At 36.8% G+C, this 17,239-nt stretch overlaps 1 long non-coding RNA gene across 1 annotated transcript; it reads left to right on the forward strand.

Moving 5' to 3' along the window:
• The first annotated feature begins 228 nt into the window (after positions 1 to 228).
• LOC120889679 (uncharacterized) lies at positions 229 to 16,956 on the forward strand. The gene is made up of 2 exons (XR_013437847.1): positions 229 to 814; positions 16,715 to 16,956. It is a non-coding gene; the product is annotated as an uncharacterized LOC120889679 (long non-coding RNA).
• Positions 16,957 to 17,239: the final 283 nt, after the last annotated feature.

A 17,239-nucleotide genomic window follows, 5' to 3' on the forward strand; every position in this document is an offset into this window, starting at 1 on the left:
CAGAGGCCGAAAATGCCTTGAATCTCCGGGCAAGTTAAGTTTATCTCCGAGGCTCAGAACTGAAGGGAGATGGCGGGTTAGGTAGTGATGTGGGAGGGAATACAATGTGCACGGCTCCTCCAATAAGAAAAAGAGGGTGTGTTATATGCAAATAACACTGGCAGATCAGCTCCACCCCCAAGTCAAGCCACGCCCCTCTCCAAGGTCTCTACAGAAATGGTGAGGAAAGTGAGATAAATAGCTGGAAGCTAGAGCTCGCTAGAGGGTCTACGATTGAGCTAAACATTTTCTGATTTCTGGAGAAAGGGGTGGTGTGGGGGTGAGAGAAGGGTAGAGATTAAGACGTTCCTTCCTTCGGGGCAGTGGTGGGCTTTCCCTCAGCCAAAAATCTAAGCTTAGCTCTAAAGGAGGCTGCAGTCTTGATGCACTTTGCATCCAGAGATCTCAAAGAACTTTATGCGTCATTTATTGTGAGACTTGTGTAAAAGACTAGTTCGTTACCTGAGGCTTGAGAATGGGATGGGGGTAGATGTCTGAGGCATATTTATACAATAATCCAGTTGGTGGGGGAGGGGGGGGACATATCGGGTTTAGCAGTTTCCGCTTCTTCTCTGAAGCACCTTCTCACAGTACTCTTAGCAGTGAAAACACGAAATGACCAAAGAGAGGTTTTTCTTCTTACTCCAAAATCCATTCTTAAGCAGCCGGTCAGATACATGCAGAGGACAGAGCCCTGCCTGGGAAGGTAGCTTCGGAAAACAAATTGCCACCTAAAACGATTGGGCAGGACCAGCTTCTCCCAAAGCTAAAAATGGTGAGTCAGGGGTTTTACGTCCACTCTGAGGCAAGAAGGCAGATGTAACAGCTGAAAGCTCTGGCTGACAAGGTGCGGACGGACAAACAAATGCGGGTGCCAGGTATACCGAGGGGGCCAGCAACGCGCGTGCGGGCAGAATGCGTATTGCGGATGATACACGCCCGAAACCTGCTCCCCAGTGAGAACAAAGGCAGGAGCTGAGCAAGAACCTGATTGGTGCCGGGTGCTCATCGGTGACCGCCGGGCCCCGGAGATAACTCGGACTGCCGGCTGGCGCAGAGCTCGGTGCTCTTTGGAGCCGCAGCTCCCCACGCGGCCTTGGCGGTGATCACACAGGAGTGTGCGTTATGACATCACCTGTTTTCGCTTTTTAGAACCTGATCAGTATTCTTGGCTTCTCCTCTTTTAAAGGTCTCTAGTGTACCAGGATTTGTGCTGGCCTGCAGTTCGTAGAATGAATCTGTTGGAGATGATTTAAAAGAACCGTTCCACTGGTTTGCATTTCTTTTTATTTTTAATTTTAAAAATCTATCGTGGCTTCCTTTGGGATTCGGTGTGTTGTGATGCAAAATCAGGAAGGTACACTTGGAGGAGCTAGCAAGTTTAGCATATCAAAGCTATTAGACCAAATTGCGTGTTTATAACTGCCAATCTCCTCATTTCTCAACAGCTGTCTCCACTCTCCCTTTTAGAGACTAACACGTTAAACCAAGTCTACACAAGGAACAAAGGAAATGAAAATCTGCTGGTGTCAGGTTTATATAGATTAAATTAGACTGGAAAATCCCCAAACGGTCTAAGTTTTGTGGTTGGGTAAATGTCTCGATCCATTTAGTTAGTGATTGCTGAAGGTTGCTTGATGATTGTGTAGACCTACATAACCTAGAATAGCAATGGTGTGGGAAAGGTGCTTAACATTCAGTTAGAAGAAGAAACTGTAAAAGCAAGAAAATTTATCGGAGGGAGAAATTACCACATGCCCTTCAGTGCAGAAAAACAAGAAATCCAGGCAAAAAGTCAGCAAGGCACAGTTTTTCCAAGAACTAAAACACATATGTGTCCTCATTTAGTGGTAAATTTCTTGGGCTATATTCCTGGCTTGTTCTGTCTTTTAAAGCATATTTTATATGAGTACATTTTAGAAGGAAGGAGAGTTGATGGATGAAGTGAATTTTTGTACACAGTTTGAATTTTCTCAAATAGTGTTTTAACTTCAAATTATTTTCTAATATGTTCTTTTTATAAGTTTTTTTTTCGCCTAACAGCTCAAACCCTTTTGCAAAGAGGTCTTTTAAGTTCTACAATAACTAAATTCCCAATAAATGATAGGCAAGAGGGCGAGTCCTGCACAATTATGCCCTCTAACAAAGATGACCAAAAGGGAAGTTTTAGGGCCTGAATATCTTCAGTGATACCTAGTCAGATACCTGAGGGGCTCTGTCCACTACAACGCTCCTCCAAACTTTAATAACATCTTTTTAGTGCTCTTCATTTGGCTATTAATCAGGTAATGCATCAGGACAGTTCTTAATTTCCATCCTTTCAATTCTCAATGCAGGTAACTCATTTTCGGTACACAGCAGCTGCCCTTTCTGGTCTTCACACCCTCAATTCTCACTCCCATCATATTTGTTCCCTCTCCTGGAAGAATCCAGCATCTGGACACTTCCTCACCTGGTCTTCTTTTAGGTCCTGGCCAACATGGATACAATCATGAGAATGTGACTTACTTAGTAAATGATTTGCCCCAAGTCAGGATCACTGATAAGAGGAAAAGAATTGAAAGTAAATTCCTTTGATTTCACACAAAACAAACAGAAACTCCTCCCATTTAATTTTCTGGTATGTCTAAAATAAGGAAGAACTTTAGAAAAATAGGATACGGGTGAAAATCATAAACAAGGTTGAGAGTTTTTTGTTTTTATTACAATTAGGATGATACTTCATGAAACATTTTACATCATTTTGAAATGTATTTCATATTCATTTTTGCTTGTTTTGAAATATTATTTCAAACTGTGATTTTTTTTTTTTTAATGAGGAATACATAAAATCACTTGATGATTGTGTAGACCTATGGCTTGGACGTACTGTAAGTTTGTTTAACCGTTACTCATTTTTTTTTATTTTTTATTTTTTTAAAGAGAGAGAGGGAGGGAGAGAGAGAATTTTTTTAATATTTATTTTTTAGTTATTGGCGAACACAACATCTTTGTTTGTATGTGGTGCTGAGGATCGAACCCGGGCCGCACGCATGCCAGGCGAGCGCACTACCGCTTGAGCCACATCCCCAGCCCTAACCATTACTCATTGATGAACATGGGGATTGTTTCTGACTATAATAATGCTGTGATACACTTCCTCATATATAAATTTCTGGCAGCATCTCTGATTCCTAGACTTGCAATTTCTGAGTAAAAAGGTATGAATATATTTTAAGGCTCTTGAGTGACTTGCTAAAAATATTTTGTGAAATGGTTTGAAAAAGAACATAGGAAAAAGCAATCATTTGAAAGCACAAATTTTATCTGTCATTCTCCTGCATAAGGTCATTAATATTCCACCTACCTCTGCCTCTAATGCCTTTCCCCTCCTTCTGCTTGGTAATTGATTTTCTTTTGCTGTTCAATGATTTCCTGATAGAGTCAAGCATCAGTCCAAGTATCCATGGAGAGCCAAGCTTCTTCTTTACCAACAAACTCACTACCGAAATGATTGGTGTAAACTGTTTTCTATTTAGGCTTTGAACCCCTGGAGGACAGGGAAGGAGTTACATTTAGTTTGTATGCTTGGCTTCTAGCTCAGCCTGCAGCTAAGTCCTTAAAAATGGATAAAATCTTGAATTAGCGCTCTTACTTTTCTAAATAAACCATACATTCTTTCAGGGTCTCTCTAATAACAGATATTGGATCTTATTAAATGATTCTGATAAACATTTATGAATAGAATTGTTTATAAAAACTACTTCTGTGGAGCAGAAAGATTGAGTTAATGTCTTTATCACTGATGCTCTCTTTGTTACATTAAACATTGGTAATTATGGCTTGCGGCTTACTATCTCTTTTTTTAGAATGAAGTTCTTGGCACAAATTAGGGATATAGGGAAGACTGAGGGAAAATTTTTATGTTCAGCTCTTTTGAAAGAAGATACCCAGTCAATCATATACTGTGACTAAGGATTTGAATTGTTTGTTTACTTTCTAGACACTCTCATTCTATTGACCTAAAAACTGGGACCCCCTATATTTCCTAAGAATTTAATGGAGAAATCAATTACTAAAGATACTTTTAAAATTTCATTTCTTGGGACAATAGGTTATTTTCCTAGCATTTTGCTTTTTCAAATTTGTTTTTATTTTTCTGGAGAAACCCAATACATTCAGGAAAAAGTGCTATATTGTTTACAAATTTGCAAATACTGTAATTTATTTCTTGCCCAAAGAAATTTGCACTTCACACAATTGTAAATTGATTGCTACCTTAGAGCTGTTAATTAGGTTCTTGCTATTTTTCCTTATGGTCCAAGACCAATACTACTCCAAAGGGGGAAAGAAGAGGATCAGCTCCAAAAAGGCCACTGGTTTATTTAGTTCCCATTCCCATTCCATCCCTCAATCATCTACCTCCACCACATAAATTATTCTAACCAAAGTACATTTTTCAAAAACCAAATATTCCACTAATTCTTTTCAGCCTTTTTAACCTGCCATCTCAGATTTTTCTGACTTCACCCATTATAAGACAGGCTACAAATAAAAGTCCTACAGATGTGAAGTTTGTTTGTTTGTTTGTTTGGCCTGCAGTGTCAGCTGGTTTAGTGCTTTTTAAAAATGAACTGCTTTAATATGGAGATTCCTTGGAAATCTGGGAATGGAATCACCATTTGACCTGAGCTATCCCTCTCTTCAGTCTATACCCAAAGGACTTAAAAACAGCATACTACAGGTACACAGCCACATCAATGTTTATAGCAGCACAATTCACAATAGCTAAATTGTGGAGCCAACCTAGATGCCCTTCAGTGGATGAATGAATAAAAAAATATGTGGCATATATACACAATGGAATTTTACTCAGCAATAAAAGAGAATAAAATTATGGCATTTGCAGGTAAATGGATGGCATTGGAGAAGATAGTGCTAAGTGAAGTCAGCCAATTCCAAAAAAACAAATGCTGAATGTTTCCTCTGATATAAGGAGGCTGACTCATAGTAGGGTAGGGAGGGGGAGTATGGGAGGAATAGATGAATTCTAGGTAGGGCAGAGGGGTGGGAGGGAAAGGGAGGGGGCAGGAGGTTAACAAGGATGGTGGAATGTGATGAACATCATTATTCAAAGTACATGTATGAAGATACGAATTGGTGTCAACATACTTTAAATACAACCAGAGATATGAAAAATTGTGCTGTATATGTGTAATAAGAATTGTAATGCATTCTGCTGTCATTTATTTTTTTAAAAAATCAATTTAAAAAGCAAAAAAAAATAAAGTAAAAATGAACTGCTTTAAAATATTTACAATTTAGGAGATATGCTTATACCAAAAATCTAGATTTTTTTTTTTAATTGTCAGATCTAGTCACCCTGGGTTCATATTCCCACCTGGCAACCCTTTGTTGCTCTCAGTATCTGCTATTCGGTTTGGATGTGCACTTTCTACGATACTATTATCCCTGACACACCCTGGCATTACATTCTTGCTATTTTATTTGTATTATTTTCCCTAACCCTATTATGGATTTGAGTTTGCTTCTTCTATAAACTTTCCCCAATATCTAAATTACATATCTGTTCATAGTTATTCATAATTTTATCATAGAACATAAATTAAAAATGAATTTATCATCTCTTGACCATTGCAAAAGTTGAAGAAAGGGGTCAAGTGAAAGGAACATCATGGTGTATGATGATGGCAGGTGCCCTGATTTTAGGTATACACAGTATGAATATCAGAATTGCCAGGACAGGGCCTACTATTCTTTATGCTGCTATCCCCATTCCTAATCCTAATCCTGTCCACATGCCCATTCCAATTGTTGCTTTAAAAGAAAGAAACCATAGGGAATGGATGTGGCAATAGTGGAAGGTCAAGGAAACCATGGCAGGTGCATTGAGGATATTTTTTTTTTTTTTTGATGGGCAGTATCACATAGAAGCTAAGAGCCCAGACTTTGGAGTCAGAGATGAATCAAGTACTTACTTTGCCCCTTACTTACTTAAAATGACTAAATATCTCTATACTTAAATTTCTTCAACTGCAAGATAAGAGTCATGCTACATATCTCAAAGGGTAATTGTAAAGATAGAATACTATAATGAGTTGTAATGCTTGGCAAAGTGACTGTAACACTGTAGGCACTCAATAAATGTTTGCTGCAAGCTGCCACAAAACAAAGAATGTCATGCTTTCCCCATACTGTGTGAACTCGGTCTGTATGCTTCACCATTTTAAAAAAAATATTTTTTAGTTGGAGGTGGACACAATACCTTTATTTATTTTTAAGTGGTTCTGAGGATCAAAGGACTCAGTGCCTCACATGTACTAGACAAGCACTCTATCACTAAGCCACAACTCTAGCCTTGCTTCACCTTTTTGTTTCAACTTTCATTATCTAAAAAATGAGGATAATATGATTAGCTTAGTCATGAAATTGTTTTGAAGATTGAGTTCTATGTAAGCACTTTAAAACAACCACTAGCATATAAGAAATGCTATATATAAGTCCTATTATTATAAACTGTCATCAGGAGATTTCTTTACTTGCCTTTTTTTTTCAATTGAAGGTCTTTGACTTTCATGATACTTATTCTCAAAAGTAAAACAATATAGGGTAATAATAGCAATGGAGAGGAAGTCAGAAGTTCTGGAGTTTGTACAGTGCTGCTATAAACTATATGATATTGGCCTTCAGTTTTCTTGAAATGTGAAGAGAAATTTTCTAAAGATGAAGGGATAATTAAGTTGGATCACGGACAAATCCAGGTTCTGTGGGGACTTGAAACTTACATACTATGGGATCATCTTTGAGAAAAGAATTTAATATTGTAGATGCAAAATTAGTTATGAAAGTAAATATTTATTTTAAATCAGTAACAAAATCATAGTTAAAAAGCTGAAAATACCAAACAAATCACAAAATTGGATTAATAAGAAAATGTTATTAACTGCCTGGCACAACCCTAAATTAATTACTTTACTACATCTTTGGAGCTGAATAGTCTGATTTCCTTTTCATATGATAATAATTTTTTGCAATATCATCTTTTTTAGAGAGAATGGAAAGATATCCAGTCTTTCCACTAGCAAATACTCTCAGTGCTGTGTGTTCTGGGACACATGTTTATCACGAAATGTGAATTACCCTGCACTTGTGACATGATGCTTGACCTAGTGCATAGTGGAAATATTACTTGAACCCATTCTTCCATAGGGACTAACTAGAAATGACTTATCATACTCTGAAATGACTGCGATCCACATAAATATGGATCACTCTAACAAGATAAACTTATGCCCATCTCAACCTCCCCTTCACCAGATCAACAAATATAACCACAGCTTCTCCAGTGCCTCCAGCATGAGGAAAAAGATGAAAATCAGAATACAAAGAAGCTGTGGTCTTTGCCAACAATGGTAAAAGAGTTTACTTTTTAAAATTTGACCTTGTGAATCCATTGCTTGGACCTCTCCCAGGGCCATGAGAGGAGTCGATGGTAGTGATGAACCCTAACGTTGAAACTTCACTGAATTCATGATTAAACCAGATCTGAGTTAAGATTTTTAAAGAGCTCCTTGGACTTTTCAAAAATATAATTTTGAACTATAATTCTGTGAATTCTTTTTTGTCTTAGTATTTCTATGAGAAGCTAGTGTAAACAGAAGAAATGGGAGAATTTCTTCAAGTAGGCAGAGAGAAAGGAAAAAGGAGTCTATTCTCCAGACTCTCTACAAGTGTGTTGGTTTTCCTTTGTTTGCTGAGGGATTTTCCCTCTTTACCTCCTTGATGTTCTACATTTACTGTCCCAAGTTTTCAATGTCTTTTTGAGACAGAAATATTTTGTATGTCTCACAGAAAGATAACCATGAAATACACAGTCTAGGTTTTAGAAAAGGAGAACTATAGAATAAAATAGAAAAATCCACATGAGAATAAGGTAGCTTGGAGTAAAGACTAGTTAATGGGACTATGGAGGGGTTATAATTTGTTGAATTAGAAGTCTTATTCTGTTGTAAGATATTTGCAGGGAACCAACACATAGGATTGAAGAGGGATTGGAGGGAACCCCTAGAAGGGAATATTCTGAATGTCACCTTTCAGATCCTACAAATGTGGCTATGGCACATCCAGACTTTGAGTATCTTCAGCAGTGAGTCTTATTCATCTGAGTTTTTCCACTACTTGGAATCTGAGAGGTGTTCAAAAGGCTCATTGGATGAAATGATTGAATGTACCAGAGTTTGTTAACTAGAAATCAATTGAACACATCATTTTTACCTACAAAAAGTTCTCAGATTATCTTTAAATTATAAACATACTTTCATGCAAAGGTAAAACTGAACTTGTTAGCAAGAAGAAAATCTCTGTAACACCAAATGATAACAACAAAGATAGCACTTCAAAGATAAAAATTTGGCTTCAGTTGATGCATTCCTGTATCACCTGAAAGCTTGGAATCAACAGCAATGTGAGATTCTAGAAGGCTGCCAGGTTGGAAGAGTATACCTTGAGATATATGCTGTCAAGATACTCCTTAATTCACTCATTATAAGACAAGCTTCTAATCTCATAGTGAGTCTTTGCATTGGTATAAAGGATAAATAGAATATGGAGAATAGAGGAAAAAAAAGAGATTATTAGCAAAGAACTCAGAAGGATCTTTTGAACATGTTTGTCTGTAACTGGATGCCTTCCAGTGGTAGTGTTGGCGATATGGGGCTGAATTCTTGCTGTGTTTCAGTACAGTTTACAGTGTCAACAGGAAGATAGGATTAGCCCCTATAAACACTAGAGAACAATACAGAACAGCATATGATGCAATCACCTCTTAATTCCATGTTAATTACTCAACTCATTCTTGCATTAATGCATTTGTTCATTCAGCATATGTTTATGTAGTGCTTACCATGTGCCAGACACTTGGCTAATCAGAGTGGTAAGCATGAGAGTCAGAATCTAAAACTGCCAAAAAAATGGGCTCTAAACAAGTAATGCCCCTATGTAATGATTGTTAGAGTAGAGAAAACACAGGCAGGCAATACCCAGCAAGGAACTCTAACCAGGTCTAGGCTTCCCAGACAAAGTGAAATGTATATCCAACTAGTGTGCATACCCTCCCTAGTTTTCAACAGTAACTCTCAGGTATTGCATCTAAGAGGACTCCTCTCCTCTTGCAACTCTCACCTTAATACTTCAATTTCCCCCTTTTATTATAGTTCATGCTCCATTTACAAAACTCCTATAAATCCTGGCTATAGTATGAGATCCCTCATTGTTTTTCCTAAGAGCACTACCCCTATTAAAACTTCACTAGAATTTTAACTTCCTTTTCCTGATTAAAGAATATTAGTTAGCTTTATTGTCTCACATTTAGTATTTTCACTTAACCTATCACTCTTCTGAGTTCCTTTTGTGTGTTGCAAGTTATATGAATGCACTCAAAACTGTAAAGTTCTTGAAAATAGAACCCTTATATCTCTAATTTGTGTTTTCTAATCCCTGTAATACCCATGGTGTTGATAATCATCATATATAGAGTAATAGAAGCAGCCACTTCCATTTACTAAGTATTTACTACATGTCGATCATGTAGTAGCCTACATACATTATCTTGCCTACTATTTATAAAACCTTTATCAAGTGGTTATATAATCTGCATTTTTCATGATTCAAAGGGATGAAAGTTTGATCAAAGTCACACAGTTTTTCAAAGTAGAGCTGTGATTTGAACCCAGATTTTCTTCATATAACCTGCATTTACAGTGTTATATGATTCCACCTTGGCATTATTCAGTCATTATTATAATATTCTTTGAATAAATTATCTGTGTTAGGTTGCTGAACTGTCAGGTTAATTGACTTAGAGCTCCCATATATTCACCCAATATAGTTTGGTCACCTCCGTGAATTAGATTTCTATTGAAATGAATTCTATGGGATCAAGCAAAGAAGTATTCATTATCCCTATTTTAATATGTTATTTCCCACTAGAATGTTACTCTAACATAAAGCAAATAGGTGATCTTTACATAAGGAAAAGTATGTTCATTGGCACTCTAAGTTAAAATTCCAAATGTTTGAGATAAAAGTCTGAAGACTTTTAGGTACTTGACTACTCATGGAGATAAAGTTGATAAAGTTGTAGGAAAGGTGCTTTTGTTATTTTCACATGCTATATCAAGGCAAATCCAGGTCTATTGCAACTAACTCAATTTTGCTAAACTTGTTCCCACATAATCTGCCAACACATTTGAAATGTTTATGTCAACTTCACACCAATTCTATCCTTCTCTAAGGAAGTCTTTGAGCTGGTGGCCTCATTCTGCACAATCATACTCAATATCATCTTCTATTAAATGTGGTTGTACCTTGTCTAAGATGAGCAAACCAAGGGGTAGATATTTGACCTGCAGAACCATTCTTTGGCCTGGCCATTCTTTGTATGGAATAGTTTAAAATGATAGTCTGAACCAATCAGATCCCTTTCTTGGAAAATCAACACTGATAAACTAAATACTAAGCCAGTTGACAGCAAAGTCAGATTGTCAGAGAATGTTATAACCATACGTGAACTAAAACTATGCAGAAACAGATCAGAGAGTAAAGAGCTGGCAGGGGAAGAAGGGTGAGGCAAGGCATAGAAAGATGGCAAAGACATGAAGACTCCAGTACTTAGAATTGCCTTACATTTTGGTGTGTTCCACTTCTAGTCCCTGTGTATCCTTGTAATAATTCCCTTCAGACAACCTAATCTCCTCCCACTGCTAATTCCTGAAGTAACTAAATGTACCTGGGATCCTTTCAACCAAAAGAAACTGACCAAGACAGTCTTCTTTCTTTTTCATTATTAGGCACTTATAAATATGAAATATTACTCTTAGTTCTCATTAGTAAATGGATGTGAAAGTAAGACCTTCTGAAAGAAAGAACTAGAACTCAGTGGGCCAGAAAGCCCCATGTAAGTTTTTGCACATAAAATATTCTTACAGCCTATGTTTCATGAAGAAAATCTGCTCTGCTGAAACCTCAAATTATAGAACCTCCTTTTGTTATTCATTAGAGAAGAGTGATCTGTAATCTTTTACTTAAATTGCTTCTCCTCTTCAGAGTTAATACGAAAGTAATTCTAATATGTGTATGCTATCAATTGCCTCAAAAGAAAACTTGGAAAGGTAAAAGTGTTCTCCCTTTCCACTCATTATCCTTCATTCAGACTTAATACCTGCAGGCCCAGTTTAATAATTTTCTAGAGTTTATGAACCAAAAAGATTTTTTAAAATGTAAAAGCAAAATTTTCCAAGAATTAAGTAGTCAAGAAAAAAGATAAAGTGAATGAGGACAGTTTTCTGTCAGGAGATAGGTTAAAGATCACTGTGATGTCTCTGTGGGGTACAAAGGGGATCTATCAGGTATATACTAGGAAGTCATTTTGTTTTGGAAATACAAACATGTATAAACATTTTCCTTTGACCCAATTTTCCAGATGAGGAATGTGCCTTAATAGCTAACTGATATGTTTCTATAGAACTAATCACTAGCTTTAGAGGAGCAAGTCTTAGCCAATCTTAATAGATCTGGAATTTTCTTGGTTTCCATTCCTGTATACCATATTCCTGGTCTCTGCTGGAGCCACACTCTTAATCACTCTGTCTCTCTCTTGTTTATACTAGGCTCACTTTCATAGTTAACTCTTGCAACCCTTGAACCCATTTGCTATCTCCTAGGTGAAATTGTTCTTACGATTTGCTAAGCCCGTGGAAGATAAAGGAGGTACTTGTCTTGCCCCATGAGCTCATCTTTGCAGGAAGGGTGAAGAAAAGCAAAAGGCCTCCCTGGGCAATCCTAGAAGGGCTGTGATTGTGCAGGCCTTGATGCTGAGAAAATGGGCTGCTCTTTCTGTATATACAAGACTTGTCACTTTGTACTTTGTTTCTTTGTGAAGACATGAACATCTAGAGATTAAGGTCTATGGGGAACTAGAATGTCTAGGAATGGAAGCAGATGGAAACAGTTTCATATTATACACATAAATTTAACTGTGACCTGAGATGGATTGTCCAGTACTTCTATAAAGGCAAAACTGAATTTTTTGTGGCTGTTTTCTGCCGTCATGTTGTATAATCTAGTCACTATTCAAAAACTCTTCAAACTTCAGTTTTTAGTACTTATTTCATAGAATTTTGTGAGGATTAAATGCAAAGAACAGGTAAAGGGCTTAGAACAGTGTCTCTCCTATTATGAGTGTTAGCTACATTTATTATTTTAAAAATTCATATAACAATAATGTATCTTCTTCAGTAGTGATTGAAACTTCCTTAAATTTTAATGTCCCTGATTTTAGGTTCCCTGATACTTTTACCAAGGTAGGTTGTTTTGATTTAAAAGTCCTCAAGTGCTTGATAACATGCAGGGTTTATCATTAAACATTTTTATTGCATGTGTATTTGCAAAGTACATTTTGGTCTTCTATGAGTCTACCCAATCACCTTCTAAGAGAAAACTTAGTGTCAGAATACTGTTGAATAATGATGAGGCTAAGGACGTGGAAAATTAAATGACAAGAATCATCTTTCATTCAAACCTCTCAAGGAAGATGTCTAGAGTTTGGGTTTGCATGTGTCTACAGATAAGTGTATGTGGGCATCCATACACTTATATAACATTTATGAGTGAGTGTATAACATTTATGAGTCCTGTTAAAAACATTTTTTTTTCCTAAGTTAAAATAGGAATCATTCTTTAAGCTTTTGGATAAAGAATTTCAGTTTACCAGGTAATGGAAAGGAAATGTTATTACTACTTAAGGGCTGGAACTCTGAGGTAGAGTGCTTTGGAATAATTCAAGATTGCTTACTAGTCACAGCTAATGATTCCAGTTTTACTCTGCAGGAGGCAACTACCATTTGCAATGTGAACAACATCAAAAGGGTAGTATGGGGGCTGGGGCTGGGGCTTAGTGAGGCACTGAGGCACGTGTAAGACAGTGCACTGGGTTCAATCCTCAGCACCACATAAAAATAAAATAAAGGTATTGTGTCCACCTACAACTAAAATACCTCTTATTACTCTGGAAAGAGCCTAACCATATTATAAATAGGCCTGGATTTTTTAAAGATAGGGCTGGACTGAGAGGGTTCTCTGGTTGGTATAAGCAGTAGGTATGGAAAGCCTACACCATCTGCCATGGGTTCTGCCTTCTTCTGTTTATAGAAGTTTATTTGTAAGTCTGTATTGGTCATCAGGCAAATGCCTTATTTGTCTCCTGATTGTTTATAAAACCAAGAAGCCAGGCGACAGGATATTTATACTGTTGTTTATCAAAGCATTCACTGTGAGAAGAGACAAGCAATTCATCTGCCAAAAATATTGTGGTCTTTGAATTATGAGGGCACATGTGTAGGGTCACTGCATTACTAGGTCGTAAGTAAATGATTTTGCTCTCTTAAGCTAATGATGCACCTCATTTAGGTTGACTTCTCTGTCCTCAGACTTATAAGCAAAATTTCTGCCTTTCACTTACAGCTTTTTAGCCCATCAAGCAGTTGCTTCTCCACATCCTTATTCAGAACTTCAACATCATTTGCCCCCCTTCTAGAGTGAGATCAGGTGAATTCCAGAGCTAATCAGACTGTGTCATCCCTGCTTCTGAGTTTCCATGAGCAGTTTCAACAATGTTTCCTGATTACAAGATCTTTTAATGTCTCCTCCCTTTCACCCTATCACTTATCTGATTTACTTCTAATTTTTCATATTCCAGGCTTATATTCGTTTTATTAATCTGCTTCTTTCTTCATCATCTGCCCTACCTCTGCCACTTTGTAACTATAGCAAACTACTAAACTCCAGAACTTGGGCTCTGTTGTTCAAATTCTCAAAAGTCATCCAAATTATTCTGGTAGCAAAGTAGAAGAGCTTAAAAATATTTTTAAGCTTAGAAAGACTCACCTAAACATGGCCACACTCCTGTCTTGGGGGAAGTTGTGGGTGGGATTTTACCTGAACATTCTTTGGACATTCTGTGTTTGGTACTGCCCACATTGAATCAGCTATTTTTAAAACAAGTGTCCTTGAGGGGTAGTAATGGAAATACTTGGAGTTTACCTCTGGCTTTGTCCAGGAACAAAATCTCAACCCCAGCCATATTCTTTAGAAAGAAAAGACCATTTTCACTGTTAGACTGTAAGCTCCCTGGGGGGACATATCTCTAGGATCTGTTCATTCTTGTATACCAAATGCCATGGAATGGAGCCTTTTCCATTGTATGTATTCAGTACCTCTTTGTTCATTTGAATTTCTATAATTTCTATCTGATGAAGATATTAGTCTAGTATTGCATTGCAATAAGGCTCTTTTCCATTAAATTGAGGACTATATTCTCTCTTTTTCCCAGTGTCAAATAGGTATGACTGAGTAAACTTTAATATAGCAATTAAAATACACAGGAGAAAAAGATCATTTTATCCATCAAATTGCTTTGCATGTACATAGATTTCTGAGGATTATAAACATATCTCAGAGACCAGGATTAGTGGCAATGTAGAAATATGCTAAAATTTAAGAGATATCTCAAACATGAAGGATAGTGAATAAAGAGAAAATTTATGTTTTAAAAAATTTATAGAAATACAAAATTGATGAGTTCCCTGTATATCTGCACATCAAGTATTTTCCAAGGATCTTATTACGTTACTCCTAAACAATTTTTTTTAAATGAAATAAAGGATTTAGTTTGGTATCTTACTAGATCCTTCACAAATTTAAAAATTATGGTATTATGATTATAGATGATTGAAAATTATAGAACATAAAACTGAAGACTTCATTCTCTTTTTGGAATGGGATTACTGTGGAACAGAGTCTTGACCTAAAGTTGATGGTTGTACTACCTTGTATATTTGAGTTTCCTAAATCTGTATATAAACATTTTGTATATGTGCATTTTTTTTCCATGAGGAACAAGGATCCATAGTTTTAATCAAATTCCCAAGGTAGTTAGAGACCCCAAAACTTTATAAAACTATGGAGTTATAGTATTTTGTCTTTCTACAAGATGTAGCAGAACTCTTGTGTGTCAGTTTTATGCTAAACATTTATATGCATTAACTATTTCACCCTAACTTCATAATATCATAAGTAAGGAAGATTTCCAAAGTTGTACAGTTGATAAGAGGTAGAGCTGGAATACCAGCCCAGGCAAAACCAAAGGGCCCTGCTTTTATTCATTACATAGGACTACCTTTTGGGTAGAGAGAGCATATGTCAAAAACCAGAGCCTTCTCAGTCTAAGCCATCATTTCCCCTTAAATCATCCTTTATATAGAAACTGCTTCCTAAGCTTCCTAAAGCTTTAGCACACTCAAGCAGCCCTCCTCAAAGTAACTAGCCTTCTAAGGCACAGAAGCCACTCTCTCCAGACTGCTCACCTCAGTTTTTTTCCATTGTACAGCTAGGCTGCAGTAAGCAACATTTTATCTTAACTGTCTATTGGAGACAAGTCTGCCCACATGGCACAAATGAACAACCCATACATTTGGAGAGTCTCCAAAAAATCCATCCCAAGCACTGAATGATCCTGGCTCAGTTCCAAAATTTTACTAACCTTCCACAAATTGTGATTCCAGACACGTTTATACCTTGGCCCCCAGGATAATGGAAGCCACAAAAGAGGCAGAAATTAAAATGTCCATCCAGCTGGGCCCACAATGTGGGCCAGCAATTACAATGGAACCCATTGCCTCTTAGGTCACCTGAGGGTAGCACATCTGTGCTTTCTGCAAAAGGAGTAACAAAGTTATCCACAGCAATTTTCTAGATTTAAAAAAAAAAAGAAAAAAAAAAAAAAACCTCTGTAAATACAGTGCACTACTTATCAACAACAACCAAGACTTTAAAAAGCAATAAGAACACATTTAAAAAAAAAATCAGGTGAAAAGCAGAAATCAGAATTGTGGTAAGCCAGGTTTCCACCATTATTTAGGAGCAAAATAAACTGAATATATGGCCAAGTCTGGAAAGGGAAGTAAGAGAAAGCATTTATGTTCTAAGAAAAGAATGATAATCACCTTCTCATTTAGCTCAGATTCTGGGAGAAGGAGTAGCATGTCCTGTCACTACAGACAAAAAAAAAAAAAAAAAAGAAAAGAAAAGAAAATGAAAAACATATGCATATATATCTGCAGCAAAGATAATTCCTGAGAGATCATAACTTTGTGGGAATGTGGGAAAAAAATTGAAGCAGCAACCCAAGAAAAATAAGTGAATACAGAAGACCCAAGTCAGAACCATGAGTAACAGGAAGAATGGAATAGCATGGGAATCATGACACTGCTAATCTCCTCACTTTCTCCCCTTTTTTGGCAGGGGATACTGGGGATTAAATTCAGGGGCACTCAACCACTGAGCCACATTCTCAGCCCTATTTTGTATTTTATTTAGAGACAGGGACTCATTGAGTTGCTGTTGCTGAGGCTGGCTTTGAACTAACAAACCTCCCATGCCAATGGGATTACAGGCCTGCATCACTACACCCTGCTCCCTCTCTCCTATTTTATTCTTTATAGCTCCAGCCATTGATGAGTATCACTCATTTGACCTGAAGTCATTGGTTGTGTTTTCTGTGCCTCTAGAAGGTGCTGATTTCAGTGTGAGTGTTGTAATGTCATATTTATCTCTTTGTTAGGTTTGAAATTGAGACTCCAAGCAAGCAGATTCTTTTCTTCTGGTATGTAAGCCAGTGGGGGAAATGGATGGTACTCCAGCAAAAATAACCTTCTTCCCAATCTGCTTTATAACTCGAAGAGACACCTAGTCAAGTAAATGAAGAAAACTGATGTTTAATCATAAAGGAGCTTAATTAAACTGTTTCACTTTATCCTTTTTATATCTCTATACAATAAAATGCATATGGTTTTCTTCATTATAGTATTTGTCACCTGCTTTGTGATTGTTTTTTTTACTTGGCTTCCTTCTGCATAAGATTACGGGCTTTGTAAGGAGAGTTTTCTTCATCATTCTATCCTTAGTTGAATATTTTTTAAGAATAAATTAATAAATAAAGTCAGCATCAAAAAGTCTTCTAGTCTGATAGGAATAGTGAATTATTATCAGGTTAGTAAAATGTAGGTTGTGTTTCTTGGGAGTATATAATAAACAGTAGTTGTAAGCTGAATTTACATTATATGTAAATACAATGTTGAATCTTAGT

This window comes from Ictidomys tridecemlineatus, chromosome 4 (assembly GCF_052094955.1).
Source record: "Ictidomys tridecemlineatus isolate mIctTri1 chromosome 4, mIctTri1.hap1, whole genome shotgun sequence".
NCBI lineage: Eukaryota > Metazoa > Chordata > Mammalia > Rodentia > Sciuridae > Ictidomys > Ictidomys tridecemlineatus.